The sequence below is a fragment of the Neopsephotus bourkii genome, unplaced genomic scaffold (assembly GCF_033783945.1).
Source record: "Neopsephotus bourkii isolate Nb327-2 ecotype Australia unplaced genomic scaffold, CSIRO-AGI_Nbou_v1 NB_1792, whole genome shotgun sequence".
Lineage (NCBI taxonomy): Eukaryota > Metazoa > Chordata > Aves > Psittaciformes > Psittacidae > Neopsephotus > Neopsephotus bourkii.
This window is the reverse complement of record NW_026902266.1, coordinates 9,640,790-9,664,331: the sequence shown is the minus strand read 5'-3', so window position 1 is coordinate 9,664,331 and position 23,542 is coordinate 9,640,790. Positions and strand designations below refer to the sequence as shown.

At 37.2% G+C, this 23,542-nt stretch overlaps 1 long non-coding RNA gene across 1 annotated transcript in view; it reads left to right on the top strand.

Moving 5' to 3' along the window:
- The first annotated feature begins 2,584 nt into the window (after positions 1 to 2,584).
- LOC133226503 (uncharacterized) overlaps positions 2,585 to 23,542 on the top strand; it is a 474,252-nt gene continuing 453,294 nt past the window's right edge. Inside the window, exon 1 of the long non-coding RNA XR_009729525.1 lies at positions 2,585 to 2,599. This is a non-coding gene — a long non-coding RNA (uncharacterized LOC133226503). The remainder of the gene's footprint in view (positions 2,600 to 23,542) is intronic.

Genomic DNA, 23,542 nt, shown 5'->3' with positions numbered 1-23,542 from the left:
AAGCAACCAAAAATTTCAGATTAAGTTTCTTGTTTGAAAGAGGAAGAAAGTGGAAGAAGCAATTATAAAGGTTTTAATTTTGTTTTGAAATCAAACCAAACAGCAGCAATTTACATTTTTCAGTTAGATTAGTGCTAGCTGTCTTTTACAACATCTCTTTTCTGCAGATTGAGAAGCACATTCTAAAGCATATTGCCCAGAGAAGCTGTCCATATCCCATCCCTGGAAGTGTTCAAGGCCAGGTTGGATGGGGATTTGAGCAATCATCTAGTGGAAGTTGTTCCTGCCTGTGGCAGGGGAGTTGGAACTGGATGTCCCTTGCAACCCAAATCATTCTAGGATTCTATGATAAAATGCTAGTTTGAAATCTTGTCTTACAGTATCTACCTGCCCTTTTGCCAGATATTAGGCCAATAAATTCCCCACAGAAATCCCAAGATATAATAGGAGTTATATAATTTCCGGAGAACCAGACTATACAGTTTCCTATTCTAGCTGTAATAAACTTTTCCTACGCATCTCTGCTAAGGCTGACTCAAAGCACTTTCTAAACTGTAAAGAAGAAAGTGCAAGTGCTGTCTTCATCAAGACTAGGATTTTCATTTTGTTTTTTTCTAGTCTACTTGGAACATAAACCCAGGAATCTAGCATCCCATATTGCAAGCTGTGCTATATTCCTAGGAACTTCAGTGGGCCTTGGGCAAATAAAAAAAACCCTGTTTGGTTCTCAGCTTTGTTCCTGAAAACAGTGCATGCCTTTCCTCCAGAATCATACCTTTGCTTGGATAGTCTCTAAATAGTTTTTACATTTCTTTGGTGACATACTAGTTTTGTGTGTATGTATACTAGTAGGGCACGTGAACGATGCAAACACAGAAAGAAGATAATTAGAATTAGCAGATTAAGAGAAAGTCTGAGATGCACAAATGTAGTGGCTTTACCAATAAATCACCTGTGAGAATGATTAAACAAGAAAATACAGTATATACCTAACCTATTTTCCAGTTCTCTGATAAGCAATATGGTGGGAATAATTCTTTGGCTCTCAAGTTACTTTCCGTGTTAGTGTATTAGTAATGGGTCATACATGACTGATTTAACAGAATAAAGGCTAAGATTAGATTACTCTTTTTAATAAAATGAGCATACTGTAGATGAGCATGTTTTGTCTATTCATCAAAATTATGCATGTGGTGCCAGGCATCCTCCTCTTTTAAATGTACCTCATTGAAAATACAGCGAGTTAAACACAAACCATCTAAGCATGTGGAAGCATATTGTAGCTACTGTGGGGGTTTTTTAAATGTTGTGAGGGAAACAGCAGTGGTTTATATGAAGCTGGCTTCTAGATACCAATGTAAAGTACCAAACTAGTGCCTACAATATTTTCTTATGTATATGAAATGGAATATACAGTATTTCAAGGCAAATAGTTGGTAGAAAGGAGGAAAAAAAATCATTTCTATGCATAATAGATGAGGCTGAGACATAGAGCTAGTTGTCAGATGATCTGATTTTCAATTTTGTGTGTGAATTTTTGTTTGCTTGTTTGTTTTTTAATCTGTCAATTTACTTCTGGCCAGCTGCTAGTTATAACTAAAGATTCTCAAGCAGTTGCCAAGTGCATTCCATTATCTGTACGAAGGGTTAATAATTCTTCAAAATGTGTAACTGCTATGAGAATGTGTGAATTTAGACTTTCTCAGGTGCTAGGGAAAGCAACAATATTGGAAAGCATAAAATATATAAATGAGAATGGCAGCATGTCTGTGAGGCAATATATGTTTTACCCTTTGTTCACCTATGAAATGTGCTCATTTTGCCACTAAACACCAAACTTGTGTTTGCACTCAGAATCACAGAACAGTTGACACTGGAAGCAACACCTGTGGGTCATGTTGCCCACACCCATGCTCAAGGGTCACCTAGGACAGGCTACAAAGAACTATACATAGACAGTTTTTAATATCCCCAAGGATGGGGTCTCCAAAGCCTCTCTGGATAGCCTGTACTAGTTCACATTCACAGGAGAAAAGTATTTTCTGATATTCAGATGGAACCTCCTGTCTTGCAGTTTGTGCCCATTGCCTTTTGCCCTGCCATTAGGCACTACTGGAAACAGCCTGTCTCTGTCTTCTTTATGGCCGCTTTTCAGCTATTTGTACACATTCAGCAGTTTGTATACATAATGTCCACTTCTTTAAATATCAAAGATAAGCCATCCAACACTTTCTACATTGTTAACAGCAGTTCTAGCCACTGGGAGCCCAGCTGATCTGCTGTAGTTAGGGGTGGATGCACTTGTGCAATCTCTATCCCCAATGCTTTGTAAGAACAAATTAATCTAAATTTACATCCAGAATTATGCTGTTGTCCAGTGTAGCAGGTAACACCTGTGAGGATATATGTGAGAAGATGATGAGGCCCCAGCAACAGCTGGAATTAGTCTGAAAGGAAGGAAGGTTGACAGCAACCTTCAAAATAGGTTGGAACAATCAACGGAAGAATGATGACCTGCTCTGTATGACATATTGCTGGGTAATGTTGCCAGACGAGTTAATAAAGCTGTGGCCTAGTTAGACCACATCCTTTGCATCATGTTTTCCTGCACAGTCAAGCTGTGTGTTTTCTGGCTTGCATAGTATCATCAGTAATACAGATTCAACAACTAGATCATCTGTTGGTGGTGCAGAAGTTAAAATAGAATACGTCTCGCTTCCTCCTAGCTGTATTTGGCTGTGCAGAGCTAACAGGAGTAAAAAATGGTGACAATTTATTTTTATCACTTAAGTGAGTACATTTGGACTGACTACATGTGGAGAACAGATCTACTGAATAAGACTTTTGCCTAGTAACTTTTTCTGCTGTAGCCACATTTAATAATTGTGGTTGAAATGCTGGCTTTACATTTAAAAAAATGTTGACAGAGTATCTTTCACAAATGGGAACATGCTCACATGATTCTAAACATATGCTACAATCCTTTCCCGCATCTACATCTGTTTCTTTAATTGATATTGTATTTCAATTATTTTAGCTTATAAATACACACTAAGGCTGATAAATGTGTTTTCTATCAGATGTTTCTGGAAGGAAACTGTCTGAGTTACTTTTTTTTTTTAATATATGTTTCCTATATAATTTTTTAAAGCCCTCAAAACTTTGTAATAGAATTATTTCCATTAAATTCCACTAGATAAAAATAGGGTGCAAGGTGCAGAGTGTTCAAAGCTAAATAGTCAGATAATCCCCAGAGTAAAAAAGCAAAACTGTACTAGGAGAGTATGTGCCAATGTGCTCCGAGAAAAGGAAGTGCTGGTATTGTTACTTCTAAAAGTGATAAGCTACAAGTTAATTCTAGTGAATTGCAGAAGTAGCAATGACACATGCTTTAGTGTTCTAGTATTTCTTTATCTCAAGACATAAATGAAACAATCTACAATTAGGAAAAGCAATCACTAAACATATTAAATTAGCCTCTGCCAGTACTGACAGATGAGTATCTCTATCTGACGATTTCTGTTTCACAAGGTTATTTGTTTGAATAGCACCCAGTTCCTTTCCTTTTTCAATTTGGTGGATGAGAGCTTAATTTTTCAGAGAGAGAAAGGATTATCTGTTATACCAAATGTGGGTCAGAACTGTAACTTATGTTCTACCCAGTCTGGTGCCGATATTCCTAAAGGATTTCTTCAGCGATGGCCTTATGAGTCAGCTCTTCATTTTTATTTACTTTAGCAGTTGCTTTAAAAATTCATCCCAACATCTGACTAAAATCAGGAGAGAGGAGTAAATGTATCTGCTCTATCTCATTAGTTAACAGAGATGTACAATTATTTTGTATCAGTTTGTGTCAAACAGTATTCTATAATTAAGGACAGACCATCATCAATTCTCTACTACAGAGTGACAAAGGAGGTTGAAAGGGGTTTTGGGTTTAATGAAACATAATTCAGTTAAGATTAACATTTTGGGCCAATTTTTTTTTTCTGGTGTCTTAAAAGTCTGTCCCCATCAGAATCGGTATACTCTCACAGCTGGAGAGGGACTCTTCATTAGGGGCTGTAGCCATAGGACAAGGGGTAATGGATTTAAAGTGGAATGGGAAGTTCAGGTTTTACATAAGGAAGAAGTTCTTTACTGTGAGGGCGGTGAGGCACTGGCACAGGTTGCCAAAAGAAGTGGTAAATGCTCCATCCCCGGCAGTGTTCAAGGCCAGGTTGAGCAGAGAGCCTTGAGTGACATGGTCTAGGGTGAAGTATCCCTGCCCATGGCAGGGGGTTGGAACTAGATGATCTTAAGGTCCTTTCAAAGCCAAACCATTCTATGATTCTACAGTGGGGCAGAACACACCCTCAGGAAGTTGCTGATGACGCAAAACTGGGAAGAGTGGCTGATACACCACGAGGTTGTGCTGCCATCCAGAGGGACCTCAACACACTTGGAGAAATGGGCTGACAGGAGCCTCAAAAATTTCAACAAGGGGAAGTGCAATCATAGAATGACTAGTATTGGAAAGGACCTGGTGAGAAACAGTCCCAGGAACTGAGATATGCTGGGGCCACCCAGCTGGAAAGCAGCTTGGCAGAAAAGGACCTAGGTGTCCTAGTGGACACCAAGTCAAACATGAGACAGCAATGGCAGCCATTGGTATCTTGGACTGCAGCAGACAAAGTATTGCCACCAGGTCAAGAGAGGTGATCTACTCAGCACTGGTAACATCACACTTTGAGAGCTGTTCCCAGTTTTGGGCTCCCCAGTACAAGACAGACATGGACATACTCGACAGAGTCCAATGAGTAGCCACAAAGATGATTAAGGACCTGGAGCATCATCTCTCATGTGAGGAGAGGCTGAGAGAGGAGGGACAATTTAGCCTACAGAAGAGAAGGCTTGAGAGAATCTGATCAATGAATATAAATACCTGAAGGGATCATGTAAGGAAGACCTAACAAGGCCCTTTTCAGTGTTACCCAGTGACAGGGGAAGAGGCAACAGGCACAAACTGAAACAGAGGGGGATCTATCTGAACATCAGGAAACACTTCTTTACTGTGAGGATGACTGAGCACTAGAACAAGTGGCCAGTAGAGGTTGTGAGATCTCTCTCCTTGGAGACACTAGAAGACTTCCTGGACATTGTCTGGGCAGACTGCTCTAGGTGGACCTGCTTGAGCACGGGGGTTGGACAAGATGACCTCCAGAAGCTCCTTCCAGCCTCAACAGTTCTGTGACTGTGTATGAGAACAGAAATGAAAACTAATGTTGTCATTCTATTAGAACTAGATGGTGAAAATTAAAATCACCAAGCTCGTAGAAATTCACAGATTTCTGAGACATTAGAGTGGAAAAACTATGCAAGGTTTGATGCAAAACTGATTTGAAAACAAAGACGATCTCCTGCCCTGAGACCAAGGATATCTCAGTTCAGATTCCCAGCAACAGGTTTACAGGTATGATATTGGATAAACCTTGTAATAATGAAATCTCCCTTTACTGTTTCTTATGGGGAAGACTGTGTCAAAAGGTAATTTAGATCTGATTTGGCATCAGTAAGTATTATATATATACACACTTGACGTATTTGAAGAGGAATAATATCCATTTTGACAGTTTCAAAAGTCAAAGTCAAAATGAATCTATAAGAATATATAAGAAACATTCAAGCAGTAAAGAACACCACAGAAATCAAGCAACAGCTCACAGAAAAATGCATTTCTCCTTATGTACCAGAATATACAGCTGTCTGTATTTTTATTTTATTTTAGGTTCACAATCTAGTATCACACTTAGCTGTACTGGTACAAAAGAAGGAAAATTTAAGGGAAAATTAAAGGCATAGATATTCTAAGAAATTGATGCTTACACACTTTAGTGACAATAAGAAATTAAGATTACTAGTAGACATACTATGAAGCTAGACAAATCTGAGATTATAGCACATATGTATCAAACGAAATTACTGAAAGTTCCTGTCATATTTCATGAGGAAAAAGAAAGGAAATTTAACCCAAATGTTCCTTCTTAGAGATGTAGACCGCTGTACTTTCACTGTTGTATGGCAGGGAGGTTCTTTATTGGCTTGTTACTTGGATTTTTTCTTTCATTCAGAAATGTCCCAATGCACTATTGATGACTAGTACAGCTGCATTAATACACAATTTTAAACCACTGTTTAGCTAAGCAAATTTCAGTCGTGCCTTTCCGACACACTTAGGGGTCGTCTGTATAAATTATTCTGTTACTAATTCAACCCAGTGTCGTGGTTTAAGCTTAGCTGGTAACACAGAACCCGCAGCTGCTCGCTCACACTCCTTCCTTCTCCCACCTCCCACCCCCACTCCCAGAGGAATGGGGAGGAGAATCAAAAGAATCTAAATCCTTTAAGAACAGTCTAGTAACTAAGGTATAAAACAAAATCACTACTACTACCACCAATAATAATAATGATAAGGGAAATAACAAGGGAGGAGAATACAAGTGCTCACCACCCACTGACCAATACCCAGCCCGGCCTGAACAGTGATCTAGCCCTTCCAGGTAACTTCTCCCACTTTATATACTGGGCATGACGTGCTGTGGTATGGAATACCCCTTTGCCTAGTTTGGGTCAGGTGTCCTGCCTCTGTTTCCTCTTGGCTTCCCCTTCTCCCTGGCAGAGCACGAGATTCACAAAGTCCTTAGTCAGAGTAAACATTATTGAGCAACAACTAAAGACATTAGTGTTCTTAGCATTGTTCCCAGGCTGAGAGTCAAAAACACAGCACTGCACCAGCTACTGAAACTGAGAAAAACCATGGGTTTGCCTCCAGTGCTTGGACTGTCTGGTCACAAAAGATGACCAATATGTAATACCCAATCACTGAATGGATATTAAGGTTGTGTTGCAAAGTGACACATGAAAGGATATGCACAGTTAAGTGGAAAATCTTAGACTGATTTGGCTTGAAAGGGACATTTAAAGACCAACTAGTCCAAACCCCAAAATGTACCTGGCTTGCCAGTACTATAGCATAGTAAATGAGGCACTTCAAGAAAGCAAGTGTAATGCTTTCATTTTTCTTTTCTGGTATTGCTGGCTTACTGTCTAAGCTGCAGGGAAATCTTAGATCTGTAATGGGACTAGTTGTTCTAGAACTAATCCAGACCTTGGGTAAAACCAGATGCTTTGGGGACCTATTAGTGTGGTCATATCAGTTCTCTAAAGTAGTAGTCAGATCACAGTACAAACTTAAGTTCATGAAATCCAAGTGCATTACAACTTTCCATTGTTACGCTATACAGTTTGTCAGAGCATACTCATGGATGTGATCACAGTGTAAGTTTAGGTAAAAACAGATTTTGATTTTCTGGAAAATATATTGCCCTGTGAGCTAGCACCAACACTGGAATGCAAAAGTAAACAAATTCAAGTTAAAACCTAACATCTCTACAGTTTCAAAATTCTACTTTGTTGTTTGAACTTTTACTGACAGGCCTAGAATGATAAAATATCTTAAGTTGGAAGGTTCAGAAAAGAATTTAAAAGTGCGACTCCTTGCAGGACTGTCTAAAATCATATGTCTCAGAGCATTGTGCATAGGCTCCTTGAACACTGACAGGCTTGGTGCCATGATCACTTCCATGGGGTCAGATACTATTCGCACTCAGTGAAGAGCCTTTTCCTAATGTCCAATTCTAAACTTCCCCTGATGCAGCTTCAAACCATTTCCTTGTGTCCTGTCTCTGTTCACCAGAGAGATCAGCACCTCCCCCTCTGCTGCCCTCCTTGAGGAAGTTGTGGTTTGTGATGAGGTCAACCCTCAGCCTCCTCTAAGCTGAAAAAGATAGGTGATCTCAGCTGCTTCTTGTTAAGTCTTGCCCTCAGTGCTGGACACACTCTGATAGTGTGGTGCCCTTCTTATACTTGTGGTGCCCAAAACTCAAGGTGGGGTTGCACCATTGCTGTGGTAGCTATGCTGTGTTTGATGCACCCCAGGACATAGTTGGCTCTTTTGGCTGCGAGGGCACACTGCTGACTCACATCAACTTGGCATTAAGCAAATTCTCAGATCTCTTTCTGCAGGGCTGCTCTCCAACCTCTCATCTCCAGGTTTATGTCTAACGAGGATTAACCAGGTTGAGAATCTGGCACTCTTTTTTGTTAAAATTCATACAGTTGGTGATTGCAAATTTCTCTAGACTATCCAGATCTCTCTGTTGGCCTCTTCCCTCAAGGAAGTCCACAGCTCCTCCTAGTTTGGTATTACTGGCAAACTTACTTAATGTACATTCTACTCCTGCATCCAGGTAATTTATAAAATCATTAAAGAGCACTGGCCCTAAAACTGAGCCCTGGGGAACCCCACTGGTGGCTGGCTGGCTGCCAGCCTGATACAACCTCATTTACTATAACACTTCGAGCCTGACCCATCAACCAGTTGCACACGTCATGTATTATGGACTTGTCTAGGTATGTGATGGAGATTTTATCCAGAAGGATACTCTCGAAGACAGTATCAGAAGTTTTGCTAAAATCCAAATCCACAACATTACTGGCTTCCCTTGGCCAGTAACCAGTAACTGTCTCCATAATTTTATGGAGAATTTCCTGTAGAGTTTTACTTTCTAGGTCTTGTGCATTTTATGTTTGCTTCTCACTAAATTAATCAGAAGACAATTTTAGGGAGAATTTTAACAATTGTTTTATTTTTTACTATTTATTGTTTTCTAAGTTTGTGATAATTATTTTTCATGTTGTGTTACCAAAATGTCAAAACAATGTATTAGTGTAGAATGGCATTGTGACCACACAAATGGCTCATTCCTAACTCCACAATCATGTGTAATCTCATTGGATTGCATCCACTAGAAAAATTAAGCATAAGCATACATAAGGGAAGAGTTCTTAATATGCAGAGGGGTTGACAGTAATCCAAAGGGAAATAATTCCTACCATTGTGACAGTGAAATTGTGTATTATGACTAAATTTATGAAATTAAAAAATTACTGTTGTATGAAATGGCTTCTGAGAAGTGGTCTTGATAGTGATTACATTAGCCCCAAAATGAACTTGTTAAATGTAGTTATTTATTTGCCTTATTTAAAAGTTCTATGCTAATTTACTTACCTAATTTTACTCATCAACTTTACAGTATTTTCTTATTTTGGTAAAAACCACAAAATATGAAAAATACTGTTTTTGCTGAGTATCACCAGAAATGCCAATGAGTAGTCTTCAAACACAGTAAGATCAATGTCACAAAAATTAAAGTAAAATTTTAAATACAAATTTTATCTAATTTTGAGAGATTGTTTTCACATTGAAGGGGAGTAATACTTTGACCAGAATTTATCTGAATAGTCTCTGCAGAAAATAATTCCTTCTCTCTGGTGATAGTCAGTAAACCTCATACTCACTTAATGTGAGCACAATGGGATCAGCTGTCTTGTCAAGTTAATCTATAACATTAATGCAGTGTTTTATCCCTCTTTCGCAAGGCACCATTCACATAAAACTTTAATATATATAGTTTTCAGCAGAATGTTCTTGTGTCCATCAGTTACAAATGCATGGTTTCGTCCATGAACCAGTAAAGTACCCTCATACCTTGCTATTATTGTGTATGGTTGATTTTAAAATCTTTTACAAAAGAGCGTGCTAATTAAAATGTCTTCTACATGTATTCCAAAACCAGTGTTTAGAATATGCTTCAGTACCTGTTGTTACTTCTGTATTTCTGGTTGGGTTTTATACTAGTTTGATAGAAAATAAAATTGTAATAGAAAGGCACTTCCTGAAAGCTGTTACAACAAAGCAACTGATACTTTGAGTTGTAGATAGAGACCATTACTACATGTAGTACATTAAGAAGGCATACTTTTCATATACTCTTGCAGTGCCATTGTTACTTGTGGGCAGACCTGTAAAAAGGCACAAAGACCATATGACAGTAGACTGGAAATCTTATTCCCACTCTTTCACTGATTTGCTATGTTATTGTTAGTGGGTTATTGCCCCTTGTGAATGACTGTTTATGAAACCTCTGAGTTGCTTGCCATGGTGCCTGCACATACAGCAAGCCATACTCTGGTTATCATTTACCATTTCCAGCTCCTGCTGTATCATCAAGTGACTTTGGGTGTGTTTGCTTGCATATTTTCTCCTTCATTGCGGAACTTGCATATATATATTTGGAAAAGAAAATTACACCTGGATGAACAGAATATAAAATAGGATGCTACGTTTATGTATCTAGACACTAAGGTAAGTGGATGGTATAACATCAGCACAGAAAAAAAAAGTAAACTTGTTATTTCTCTGTTGTAGAAGTTATGCAAAGAACATCTCAGATTACTTACTTGATCAACGGTTTTGTCTTAGAAAATAAAAGAATTTGAGTGTCATGATCAAGTTCAGGCTTAAAATTAATTACCTGCAAGTGCAAGAAGTACAAGGAATTATTGGTTTGTTGTACATAAGAGACTGCTAGTGTAGTATTTGGCTTTACAGATTTCATGTGCGTGGTTCAGGGCTCAAACACTGTATGAAGTCTTGTATAGTTCTTTTTCAGGCCCTCTATAGAGGGCTTGAGATTCATCCTTAATCAACAGCCAGCTGTTAGGGCTGCCATTGATTCCTGACCTGTAATTACCCCAGAATCTCATTCTGCTGGTTGGCTTCTCATAGTCTCCTGATATGCATGCTACAAGGTTGAAAGTGGCGAGAAATCTGTTGTGAAAGTACCAAGAGATTTGTACCTTTGCACTACAAATCAATCCAAAAGCTAAACGCACTAGGACTATTCACACCCCCTACTCTCTCCCTGTCCCTATCTTTCCCTTAAACTGTGCCCTGCATTTCAGACTGTAATTGAGACTAACAATGTGAAATCAAGCAAGTTTGCTTGAACATGTCTCTAGAAAAAAATCAATTGGCAAACTAAATGCACAGTATCCTTGCTGATGAGATCCGTGTTTTTTGCTGGACTGTCTGATTATGTCTTTCAGTGGAAACTGTAAGGTTCTAATGCAGTGCATTTACTTCAGTAATTTACAGCCATACACATATTTTATAAGTATAACAGATTTTAGTTGTCAGGAAACATTTACTTCATTGTCACCTCTATGTACTGTGTTCTTTAATTTTGAACTACGTAGTACTGCCAACCACCAAACAGCACGCTTTCATTCCAAGATGAGTGATGATGACAATTGCAGGCCATGAATTGGTTTCAGGTCTATGTCCTTTCTGGGAAGAGAAGCTTGGGTTGGTTTTTGTTGTTTTGTTGTTTTGGTTTTTGTTTTTTTTCAGAAAACATGTCCCTCAGTTATGTGTTTTAGTAAGCACCTATCTTTGAATGTGTGTTCTAGGCTAGGAAAATTGCAAGTTTTCATTGCTGTTATTACTAATTACATAGATAGCTCCTTATAGAGCTGGCTGTTGTAAATAGCTGAATCTAGATTTATCCTCCTTTACTTGGGAGGAATAGCCTCACATCTGTTAAAAGATTATTGCCTGATCAGAATAGCTGAGATCAGAAATACTTTAAGCTGAGGTCTCAGCAGTGCACACACTCTGGATTACTGTCACAGTACATATGGCTGAGATGCTCATATGAAGGGGTTAATATATTCTGAGCAACTGTGTTTTATGTTCTTGGTGCACAGGTGACCAGGATTGTGGTTTGTAGGAGGGAGAGGCAGGAGACCTGGCAGTAAAAGATGAGCTTCTGTGCATGTATGTGTTTCTGTTCATTGGAGAATGAAAAGCAGATAAAAGAGTTTTTAGAATTTTTCTGGTTTTCCTCAACTAAGCTCTATGCTTATGCATTTTTAATGGCTCTGATCTTTTTTTTCTAAGAAGCTACATTCAACTTAACGTTTACTTGCTGAGAGATTTAGTGGGAATAAATTGTTGCTAGGTTATCATTAAATGCATCTTTCAGTACTTCCATAGTCAACGGTTTTGATTTAATCTGGTAAACTCAAGTATTGCACAAGAGGAAAAGAAAACTGTATTAGTAACATGGGCTGTTCAGAAAAATTCGCCTTAAATTGAACTGAACTCCATGATGTAATATTAAGTATTTTTGCAGATAATTATATTAAGTCTAAAAGGATAATCAGCTCAGATCCATGGCAGCATGGCAGAGACATAGATGGAAGTCAGACTCAAATCCTATTTAGTCATTTTATGGTTTGCTTTGTATTTTTTAATTTGTAATGATTCTTACTTTTCTTTTATGGTCATATTAATTGCCCTTTTCTAGTCTTCTTTCCAGTCTGTATCTGAAATTCAACTACACATTGTGCAAACAACTTCTGTGTAATGAGTTTCTCTTCACTGATAAGAGGAATAACAAAGAGGGATATTATTTCCATGTGAAGTTACTACATAGAAGGCTCTCTACACTGATGGAAGGTGGCAGTTAATAAGCAGTAGGAAGAAACGTTCTGCCATATAAGTGCTGAGGAATATTTCTCCATATCATAGAAGTATGACTAGGCTGTAACTGAATGCTGTTGATCCTTGCAGCTTGACTCAGAACTGTTCTTAACATTTTCCTTATGTTTGTTGCTTAAAAGGTTACCTCAGTCTAAAACAAGATCTGTTTCAGCTGAGGAACCTGATTGCAGATCTTTAAAGGTATTTAGGTCTTAAACTGTTTTGGTGGGTTTTTTTCCAAATAAACTGGTAGAAGAGGATGTTATGGTTCTTGCTCTAAATCTCTTTGTCTAGCAGCAAAAGAATAGTCCTTAGGGTGCAGTCAGTAGGGAAGGACAAATACTGGCAATGCTATGAGCGCAGACTGATTAGATGTTTGCCTTTTAGAATTGTGTATGAATTTGCTCAGATTTAGTCTTGAGGAAGATGTAAATTTGTAAGACAAGTCTGAATGAATGGGTGCCAGTAACTTCAGAATAAAGAGAGAGACAATTTATGCATAGGTCAGCCTGTGATAACACACAGAGTTGGAAGTGGGAGGAGGAAAGAAACAGAGTATCCCAAGTAGTGTAATTCAGGGAGCAGAAAGTTATTTATAGGAAATTAACTACTAAGAAAAAAAGCATTAAACCATGATATGACCTGGGCATAAGGAGTGTGAAATAATATGTTCAGTTTGCACTTTTCTGAAATCAAGCTGGCCATCTGGACAGATCTCTATGATCTCTATAATCAAGGTTATGGTGGGGGTGTTCAAAGAAGGAAGGACAAGCCTGAAATATGATCCCAGTTATCAAAATGGCTACATGGGTATGTGGAAAGTTAGAAGGAAATGATGGCAGCTACTAGAAAGCCTAAAATTATATGTAATAGTACATCCAGGCTACAGTCAATTTTAAAAACAGTGAAACACAAGAAGGTGACAAGTCTTTTTCTGTTCCCTACCACTGCATTTCATGCTCAAGTACGTGGTGTATGATTTGAAAATACCATTTTGTTTCTTACACAACATGAAGAAATGTTGCCTCTTCAAATAATGTTTTCTAGGTAACATTTGCCTACAGAGAGGGAAAAAAAACCCAACCAAAAGATAGTAAGATGAGAGATGCAGAAAATAAGATATCCATAGTTAAAACTGGGACTAATAAAGCATTTTTCACCAAAAACACCAGTCCAGAAGATAGGACTGTTTGCTATAAATATGTATTTATTTAAAGTAGAACCATTCAATAAGATGTTTTATTATTTAAAAAAAATTTAAAAGCCCACAACTTTTTGATAAAACTATTGTTTGTCTTTCTGGAAGTTTTGCAGAAATGGAGGAGAACCCAATCCCAAAATATGTTGCCAAACAAGTCCACCTGAACTCAGTTTCTCATTCACTAACATGTAAGATGGTATGTATCTCTGCAGTGCCGAGCAACTTTTTATGTGTCTCAGATAGGCAAGTACTTAAGAATGGGTGAGAAAGGATGGTTTCCCTTTCCTACGGATTTCATGCTGGAGTATAAACTGGAATGATAACTGCTTTTCTGTGAATTGAAATAGAGCCCCCCTAAACAACAGTGTTGCAGCACTCATGGGTGGCCAGGGACACCTTGGCCATGCACAGGAGTGAATTCCTTCCCAGACCTTTAAAGTCTTAAACAAAATGAAGTCCTCAAAATGGTGTGGGGGAGGTAAATGTAGTTTGAATGCCAAAGCCTTTGTAAATGAGGATCAATGAGTAAATGTGGTGAAACTCGTTGTTATTTGGTTATTAGAGGTGACACTATAGTTTGTATTCACATTTTCATAACAGGATCTGTTTTGCTGTTCTGTTTTGCTCTGTCTGCATCTTGTTCTATAACTTAAAGTCTTCCAGGAGCATAATCCATCAACATTTGAGACTCCACCCCGTTTTTAAGCTTATTTTACATGGAATATAATTTAAATGGTTATATACTTTGAGTCCTTTAGCGTGTTGTTTATCTCTATTAAGAGAATCACCATTTTTTTTAGATCAGTTTATGAAAAGACTGTTTTTAAATATCTGTCAAGGGATGAAGATTAGCTAAATAGGCTTAAGATGCCACTGTATTGTATTTTTCGTTAGCCTGTATACTGTAATTAACTTGATCCTCAAACTACTCTGACAGTTACAAACATTTTTGCAAACCTGTTGTTACTGCAGATTCAAGATTCATCTGATCTAAATTAAACTAGTAACAAGATTTTTTTCTTTTTTTTTTTTTTTTTTTTTTTACAAAAAAGAGGTAAAACACATATTCAAATTTTATTTGAAAGGCAGACTCAGGAAAATAAAAATAATTCTGTTTGTTTGGCAGTATAGGAATCTTCCAAAATGAAATTTATTAAAAAAAAAAAATCTGAATTAAGTAGCCAGAATGGGGAGAAAAGGATGCCACAGATAGTAGGTATAGTTGGAAGTGAGGAGTAAAGCTAAACCATAAAATCACAGAAGGGTTTGGGTTGGAAGGGACTTTGAAGATCATCTAATTCTGATGCCTCTGTCATGGGCAGGGACACCTTCCATTAGACCAGGTTAGACCTGTACAATCTTGAACACTTCCAGGGATGGGGCATCCACAACTTCTTGTGGTAATCTGTTTCACTCTCTCACCACCCTCACAGTAAAAAAAAAAATTTCCTAATATCAAATCTAAATTCTACCCTCTTTCAGCTGAAAAAAACCCTTGCCCTGTTACTGCACTCCATGACAGAGTCCTTCCCTAAGCTCCCTTTAAATTTTAAAGGCTATAAGGTCTCCTCAGAGCCTTCTCTTTTAAACACACCCAGCTCTCAGCCTTTACTCATAGCAGAGGTGTTCCAGCCCTCTGATCATCTTTGTGGCCTTCCTTTGAACCTGAAAGCAGGCCCATGGGTTTCGTGTGCTGGGAGCTCCAGAGCTGGATGCAGTACTCCAGGTGGGGTCTCACCAGAGCACAGTGGAGGGACAGAAGCTCCTCCCTCAACCTGCTGGTCATGCTGCTTTTCATACAGCCCAGAGAATGGCTTTATGGGCTGAGAGCACACACTGTCAGCTCATACTCTGTTTTTCATCCACCAATATCCCCAGGTCCTTCTCCACAGAGTTGTTCTCAACCTACTTGTCGCCTAGCCTGTATCCATGTTTATGATTGCCCAAGTCCAGATACAGGATCTTGGAACCTGGCCTTGTTAAACTTCATGGGGTTCACACAGGCATACCTCTTATAGACTATCAGGGTTCCTCTGGATGGCATCTCTCCAGATTATCAACAATACTACTCAGCTTCATGCCATCATTAACTAGCTGAGGTTGCACTCAACTGCCTGTTTCAAGAGCAAGTGAATGAGCATGATACCCGGGCAGATTTAAGAGGAAAGAGACCTTGATCCACATTTATAAAGGTGTTCTTTGAGCTTCCCTTGTTATTCTTCCCAACCAGTGACTCTGACTAGTCAGGATGTGTAAAATGCTGGGGAGTCAATAGCAACAACTGGGAGAAAACAATTAGTCATGTCATCTTTTACAGATGGTATTCAGCCAGAAAGTGATCCTCAGAAAGGTGTAATATCTTTGGAGTAGCTCAGTTGCTTGGGTAAGAGTATGAATTCTTGCCCCACCTCATCTTGCTCCACCACAGAAATAGTCCTCATCCCAAGCCACTGTTTTTAAGCTTGGAAGTCATTTAGTTAGCAAAGTGCTGTATGACAGAATCAAATAGATGCAATGAAAAGCCTGTTAGGGAAGTGGGGGTAGGCCAAAGTCTCCAGGGCAGGCCAGATCTTAGCTTCTGGGTTGAACAAATTTCTGACAGAATGGGAAGAGTGTGAAGAGAGGAAAAGGAGAAGATGGTTTTGAGTTCTGGCCATTCTGGTCCCATTTCACAAAAAAGGGGGCAATAGAATAACAGTAGGAAAATTGTATGGCGTGTATAACCCTTTATTATTGATACACTCCAGTAAGAGAAGAGAACCCATCACTTCTCCTGAGGGCAAATGTGTGAAGCTGAGTATGGCGGTCATGTTTTTCTGTTTCTGTAAATTTAGACTCAGTATTATGTTCATATGTTGCTTCACATGAAATGCTGTGAAAACTAGTAAATTCATTGTACAAAATATAGAGGAAGACTATATTGATGCTTCTGGTAAAAAGCAAATTATCCAGTTTCATGCAAGAACCTCATAATTTTCTGATGTGTTAAGCACAAAAATGTATACTGTTACTGCATGTACTCAGCTGCTTTGCACAAATTCCAGTGGGAATGCTAAGGTACAGGGGTTAATGTTGACATAAAGGGCAAATCCTGATTTCTTTGATGTTAAGAGGAAAGTTTTCATTGAGCCCAATGGGATTAAGATTTAGTGTTTATGTTCTTGTTTCTTTCAAGGTAGAGTAGTCTTAACATTGCTCAAATCTATTAAATAGTCTTTACTTGTACTACTTTGTTGAATAAAATAAAAAGTTGTGTTCAGGACAACCTCTTTAATCCAATGTATGTACCTTCCAGATGCTAAGAACTCTTACATTTAAAACTGAAGTTTCATAATAAATAAATATCTTTATTACTTACTTTTTAACCTATAGGTGTCTGTAACGATTACAGGCATGAAATTGTGAACACTCAAAAAGGGCGTTTACAACATGTCTTTTTTCATCCCTTCAAGCATTGTTTAAACCTATTATAGAATTTATTAAATCATATAAGCTAACAAATGTTTTTTATTTTAAAAGATTTTTTAGAAATAATTTGTAGTTATGAGGCTTTGGTCTAGAGCTGTTTCTTACCTGAGGTACCAGTGATGTAGTAACGTGACATTAAATAGAAGAACCAGCTTTAATGCAGATACTCTTATGTGATTGACAATTACTGTACTAGTGTTACATCTGAGCAGTAACACATATAATTTTCTTTAATGTGCAAGATCTTTAAGATTTTTATGCTAGAGAAGCAGTTAAAAACAAAAGCCACTTACAGAAAGTCAAAACTGATATGTATTCCAACATGAAGCCTGAAACAGAAAATTAATCTTTCTTGTCTTTCTACCTGCAAGAATATACCTCTTATAGAAAAATACTGACTTAAAAATAGGTTAATTTTATACATTTTTGAAGAGTAAGATAACACTATATGTAACACAGCTTGTAGGTTTGAGGACTAGGGAGATCCATTTTGCCACAGTCTTTAAATTACAATTAAAAAAAAAAATCCCAAAATTTGTTTAAAGGAAAATAAGCTTGCATTATTACCATAGATGAATATGCTAAACTCACTGCTATGGTTCAAAAAGCTTATAGTTGGAATACTGACAAGCTAAGAATACATTTTAAACTGATGCCTGTTTAACTCTCAGCAAATTTGAGTTTTGTTTCTTTGATATGAAGAACAAACCTAAAATGACATGTATGTTTATGTAACCTATGGCGTTTGACATTAAGTGCTAGGAAGTTATTCAACTGATGGAAAATAGGGCTGAAGCAGTTGTACAAGCCCTCTGTCTCAACTAGTGTAGTTTCACATTTGCAATTGCATTTTAGAGATAAATGCATTAAATCCTAAAAAAGCACGTAAAGGGTGACTACTTCAAAGGATTTTTAAATTGAAAACCAAACATAAAACAAACCCCACTAATTTATACAAATGTTCTAGAATCAGTGCAGCGAATTATGAATGCAGAAAAGTGACACCTGCTCAGAGAAACAATTTAGCTTTTAGATTTAAGATAACGCTACTTAACCATTTGTTATTCTAACCATTCTACTCAGTTCAGGTCTAAAATAGTCCATAATGCATATATATTGCTGCATATGTCTGCATAGATTATACACTAAAATGTTCAAGTTTGTATTTACAATTCAACTTCACAGTTTCTCAAAAGTAGGTCTATTTGCACTGCTCCTAATTCTGCAGTAGGTGGCAGTGGGTAATGGAGAATATGCAAGAATGTAGTTTAGCTATCATTTCTAAGGGAAACTTAAAAATGGCCAAGTATTTACTGCTTTTCAGTTATGTGTATATCAAACAGAAAGGAACTGTCAAACAGAATTTCTAAATTGTCATGGTTAAATAGTAGCTTTTACAGAGTCTTATCAGAATAAATTAAACTGATAATGGAGTCAAATGAAGATACAAATACAGCACTAATTTCGGTAAATAAGTAGGAAGCTGAGTCTACATGAGAAAACTGAACTGGAGGGTTAAACTGAGGAGAAGGTTCTGCAGGGTAGCTTTGTAAGCTAGGAAAATGCAAACACAGTTTACAAATAGAAAAAGAAAACTGCCATTTCAGTTAAAACTGTATTTCTTTGGAAAGCATTTGTGTTAATTTTCAGTGTTGAGCTGAATTTTGAAGATAGCACTGTAATTGATGAAATGGTAAACAGGGATGGAGAGAGGGCTCAGGCATGGCAGTGGCAGTGTGGAATATTAACAGAGTTTTCATGGGTTGATTGTGTAGGAGGATAAATTGGGAAGATTACAACAGAGTTCTGATTTTGCATTCCTTGCACACCTAAAATGTGTGAGCTTGAGGGTGTACAGAATGTGAAATCGGATGAAAAAAGTCTGTCAAAGAAGAACATTCTAAGTCTCGTTTCATATTGATTCCTGTTTCTTGCTTATCTGAAACCTGGCTCAGTTTTATATAAAAAGTGCTCAGTCAGCACTGCAGATTATTTTCACAATTTCACCAGTGTATTCTGAACTTCAGATGGAGAGACTAAGAGAAGTGCAAGGCATCCACTAGCTCACACCTGAAGTATTTTGACCAGTAAGTAAGAGGTTTTGTTTTGTTTTGTTTCCTTTTTTGATCTCCAATTTTTAAAAGTATGCAGCTGGAAGCTATTGAGTACACCGTATTTTGTAAAGCTTGGTCATGCATACTGCTGGACATGGACTTTGGGACTAGACAAGGTAAAACTCCTATTGAAACTGTACACCACACTTCTTTAGTTTATGATTTTGTGGGCAAGCTTTGTCTCCAGAAACTTCTCATAGTTAAGTAGTAAGAACACGTTAAAGTAGACACTATAGTTTTACTTAATATTAATTCTGTAATCATAAAGGTTAGCCACTGATTAATAATCTTTTGTATTAATTAGTAGTTTACACTACAAATAGGTATAAGGAAATCAACAGAAACAGGTAAAATGCTGACTTGGTTGGAGTTTTGCTGTTGACTTAGTAATGAGGCTGCTGTAATCTCATTGTTAGTTCCTCATCAGCTAATTATCTGTAAAATTAAAAATAAGAATAGTGCTTTTATAAAACTGAAAATGATGGATTGTTTACAATGTATTAAAAAATTTAAAAAAAAATGATGGAACATAAATCATCTCTTGCAAGAAATAGGCACACTTTGTGTCTTCAGTTGAAAGAAAGGCTCCAAAGTTAGACCCTAAAGCAATTGCTTCCATTAAGAAGTGCCCATTTTGCATTTAAACTGAGAGGAAATCATTGACCGTATTAAACCACAGTTAAATACTTTTCTTGATTTACCTCTGCATTATCTAGTTTAAAGATGATAAATTGAATGTTCTCAATGAAATTTTTCTACTTTGAAATCGTGCAAGAACTTCAATTGTATTTGTATGTCTTTTTCTTTGATATTCTTCTACGTTGATTAATATGCATCAAACATTGCATTGTTTCTTGCAAACTGAGTAGTGACATCTCTGTGATAAATCTTCAGTCTCACTGAAGAGTAGCTCCCAAGACATGTAAAAATTCTCTGAAATATACCCAGATTTTCCATTTCTATGTTGTTGGTTTTGGCTTTTCTTATACTTTTAAAAATACTGAATTCTTGTTGTCTGATTAAATTTGGGTTTCTTCTCTGTCCTGTAAGAGGTTAACACTGAATTTTTATTCATAGTATTTTCCCATCAATGTTTCTGCATTATAACTCTTTCAGAACTACTCTTGCTCCAAATAATTATAATTGCTTAGCAATTTTTTAAATCAGGAAGTTACTGGTTTTAGGCATCCAAGAGTTCCACATTCTTTCATGGAAAATACCACAAATGTCTCCAAATTTTTCCAAGTAACATGGGGGATAAATAAAAGGCATAGTGTAGTATTCACTATTAACTACTAATTTTGACATTCACAAATAGCTTTTAACTTTAAAATAGACCCAACTGAAGCACTGCTTCCTATGTGTTAAGTGGTGGGATTTGGGTTGGTTGTTGTTGGTTTGGTTTGTTGGGTTTTTTTTTTTCTTCAGATTGATAATTTTGTTAAATATTCCAGTATTAAAAGCTCTACTCTTCTTTAGGCCATTAAAAGTCCTGTAAAATACCCTGTTGCTGAATTGGGCTGCAAGTCAAAGAATCATTTATGTAATCAAGGTATGTAAAAAAAGTTGAAGAAAACTGGAAGAAAAAAGTGATATTCCTTAATATGATATGGTTTAGTTCTTTAAAGAAAAATTGTAATTTATTATATATAGTTTTAGCAGATTAATGTAAACAATCCAGGGAAATGGTAATTTTTGTTATGTTTATTGCTATCCCGCCAACATCTGCATGCTTGTACAGAAGACAGCAGATAAAATCTCTTCAAAACACATGAATTTTACTTGCTGTGTCAATGAACTTTAGCTGAATATCTGGTCCAAATTGGACCTGAAGGCAAGGTATGACTTAATTTGCCTGTGCACAAACAAGCAGAGTTAAAGCCTGAGAACATCCCAGTAAGGTAAGGGAGTGCCTAGAGGCTAGAGTTCTGAACTGGCCTCCTGCAAGTCACAAACGTATTGCACCTTTTATGCCTTGAGTTCTTCTGGTCTGACATATATAGAATTCTCTGTGGAATTTTAAGAAACCAAATCCCTCTCAGTGCCACTCTGCTGTGCTTTCTTGGTCTGCCAGAGGTAAGACACCATGTGTCAGATTCCCTGGTGAAATAAAGTGAGACCAGACCTATCTCTGGGAAACGGCTATTTATATTACTCTAAGTAGTGAAGTAGTCAACTTTAGAAGATGAGTTGCAATCACCAGTTTAGCAGATGCTGAACAATAGTTGTCCAGATTAACAGCATGGTACTGAGAAGTGTTTTGACTGAATCTCACAGATACAGAGATCTGAGATAATTATTAACATGAGAACAGCTTCATTTTTTGCAAACCTGCAGTAAGCTGAAAGTTCGGCATGATGAATGACGTGGAAAATGTGAGTAGGAGGTGGCATGTTCTTGAACAGAAAGTTCTCCAGCATACTTCCCCACCTCCCTACGCGATCTGGCTTTTTTCAATGTGTATGCAAATACATGGCTACTTGTCTGGTAGCAGAAAGACAGTTGTGGCTTAATATTAGCAACAATTTCCCCTTCCTCCTGAAAGTTCCCAAAGGATGAGATTGGGTTCTAATCTTTTTTTTTCCTCTGGCCCCCTCTCCCCCCAAATGAGGCAGACTACGATGGAGATTAATGAGGACTTACCTTCTGACATAGTATGAGCAGTATCTTAAGTTTGTGAAACACTAAACAGGCATATAAGGATGCTGTTTCCTCTGAAAAACACACGGTATTAAAATTTCAAGCTTAGGAAAAAAGATACTGTTAATATAAAGAGAAGAAAGTGATTTCTGTTAATGTGGTTTTTTTCTCTATGCATGGTTTTAGTTTTGCATAAAGTATCTCCAACTACCCTTCCTAAATCTAAAATATTTAGAGAATAATTTAAAAAATAATTTTCTAGAAAATCAGAACTATCCTTCTTACCTACCATCCTGTCTCTGGCTTGTTCACTTCTGATACTGATATAACTGATGCATAATTGTTTCTCTTCTTCTTGATTTCCATTTGTAATTATCCCTCAGTCCAGTCCTAGTATATGTGCTTAATGTTTAACTGTTAAGAAGAAGAAAAAAAAAAAATAGTGCCCAAAGGGCAGACATTGCCCAAAGATAAACTGTTGCATTGTTAGAAAAGAACAGGACAGGGTGGGAAGTACTGTTAACATATGGTATGAAAATTTAGCTCTGGATAGTGAAAGTTTTTCATTTCCTTATAAAATCAAAGTCACCAGTGAGGCCTGTAAGCTGTTCTGAAGTGAAGTGAAATCTCGATCTCGGATGTCCAGTCCAGTACTTGGCACCCCTAGGAAGCGAGCTGCCTAATCCAGTGCAGTGAATAAGAACAACAGATTGAGCTAGCCTAATAACATTTGTTCTTTAACTGTGTGTAGTTCTGAGGCTCAGGATGTCTTACTGTATTTTTGGTTTGAGACAAAGCTGTGCATTGATTTCTTGTAATATGACAGAGGTCTCTGGCTTATTCTTTTGCCATTCTTTATACTTTCCAGTTATCTTTCTAAACGATATTATAAAGCTTTATATATCAGTCAGTTCTAACCTTTTAACGTGCTTTTAATAGCTGCCAGAGATAGCATGTCTCTTCCACTACTTGTCACTTCTTGTTGCTACTTACTGTAGTTGCCGAATTCCAGTTGACAGGATGGCTAAGAGAGTTTGCTGTACTTGCTTGTTTGTTGTTTTTTTGTTTTCCAACTTCCATACTCATTGCTTTTGAAGCATTTATTTTTATTTAGAACGGGACTATTTTTAATTGTTGAAGAAATATTCACTCAATAAACTCTTTGACCAGGAATCTAGAAACCATTTTGGTTCTGTATTCTAATTCAGAAGATGATCTGTCAGAATTAATTGAGAATGCCTTAATGTAATCAAGTCCAGTTCATTAGGCAAATACGTAAATTATTAATTTAAATACTGGGTAGTTCAACAGCATTTATGACAGTAACAAATATCAACGTATTTTAATTTTTAAATCCCTCCTGTGTACAGAAGTTGATGTCCTACTATAATTACTGCTGTGAGACGTAATAGTTTTTACCTTGCTTATATTTTACCTTTTTTGGAGTCTGTTAAAATACTCTGTTAAAAAAGGTTTATGAAACAAAAATGTGGCTTTTTTAGCACAGGGTGCTTAAAATTAATCAAGCATAGAGTTTCTTTCTCGTTCTTGTAACTCTGTTTTGGATCAAGTAGACTTAAACCAGAGATGAACTTGAAACAGGAAGTTTAGTGTCCCTCCATTTTATCAATCTATGGAGCACTGTGAAATAACATAATTATTTAGCTTGAATCTAGTACTTCATAATTGCAG